This window comes from Bison bison, unplaced genomic scaffold (assembly GCF_000754665.1).
Source record: "Bison bison bison isolate TAMUID 2011002044 unplaced genomic scaffold, Bison_UMD1.0 scf7180017863996, whole genome shotgun sequence".
NCBI lineage: Eukaryota > Metazoa > Chordata > Mammalia > Artiodactyla > Bovidae > Bison > Bison bison.
Window position 1 is genome coordinate 5,740 of NW_011494568.1, and position 1,365 is coordinate 7,104.

Sequence of the window (1,365 nt, forward strand, 5' to 3'; positions counted from 1 at the left end):
GATGTGTCTTTAACGTCTCCCACTGGGATTATGAACTCGGCTGTTACTCCTTTTCTATTTCTGTCAGTTTTTATGTATTGATATTTTGAGGTTATGTTATTAGGTACATTCAAGTTTAGAATCCTCATCCTCTTGCTAGACTGAACTTGTATCAGTATGAGATGTTCTTTTTTATTGCTAGTAATGCTTCTTTCTTTAGACACTATTTAACAGTGATATTGCCACGTCAGTTTTCTGTCCGTGTTACCCTGGGTATCTTTTACTTTCACCTGTCTGAAAGACCTTCCACCTTAACATGTACCTCTGAATAGTGTATAGTTTTCACTGGAATCAGTTTGAGTATTGGCTCTGTTTATAATGTTGATATTTCAGTGTGTAGACACCATGTTGCTGTGTGTTTTCTCTTTGTCCCACCTAGTCTGTGTTCTTTGCTCTTGCCTTCTTTTAGAAGTATGAAGTGTTTCTCTAGTTCTGTGCTCCTCTGTCAGGTTGTTGGGTGTACATTCGCAGACACAGCGTGTGTTTTACATTCAAGTCTAACTTAGTACTCTTACTGCCTCCCTGACATGACTGTTTCCTCCTTGTCACTGTCACACTTTAAACTGTTAGATATATTTTTGGCATTAGCATCACTGTTTTGTAGAGTTAGTATTTACCCTCACAGTTACCTCATTGTTGGTCTTTACTTGTTTTTTATATTTCCGTCAGAGACTACTTTTCTTTTTCCCAAAGCACTGCCTTAATATTTTTTTTTTTTTAGTTCATGTGTGTGGGTGATGAGTTGTCTCATTTCCATTTGCCCTCAAAGTCTCTCTTTTGTTTTCACTTTCGAAGAGAGTTTTTGTTGGATATAGAATTCCAGGTTGGTGGTTATTTGTTTTTCAGCATTTTACAGATGCCAGTCCATTATCTTCTGACTTCCTTGTTCTTGGAAAGTCAGCTCTCAGTGTTGTTGTGCTGTTAAAAGCCACACCCTTTTTCCTCTGAGCGCTTGAACATTTTCTTCTTGCTTTGGCACCCGCAGAGCTGCTGAAACCAATGTGTGGTTTTCATTTTTGACTCAATGGTCTGATTCTTGAACCAACTCTTGCCACTGTCCCTGTCAGTCAGTTCAGTCGCTCCGTGTCTGACCCGTTGCAACCCCATGGGCTGCAGCACGCCAGGCTTCCCTGTCCATCACCAACTCCTGGAACTTGCTCAAGCTCATGTCCATCGAGTCGGTGATGCCATCCAACCAGGTCATCCTCTGTCGTCCCCTTCTCCTCCTGCCTTCAGTCTTCCCCATCATCAGGTTCTTTTCCAATGAGTCAGTTCTTTGCATCAGGTGGCCAAAGTATTGGAGCTTCAGCATCAGTCTTTCCAATG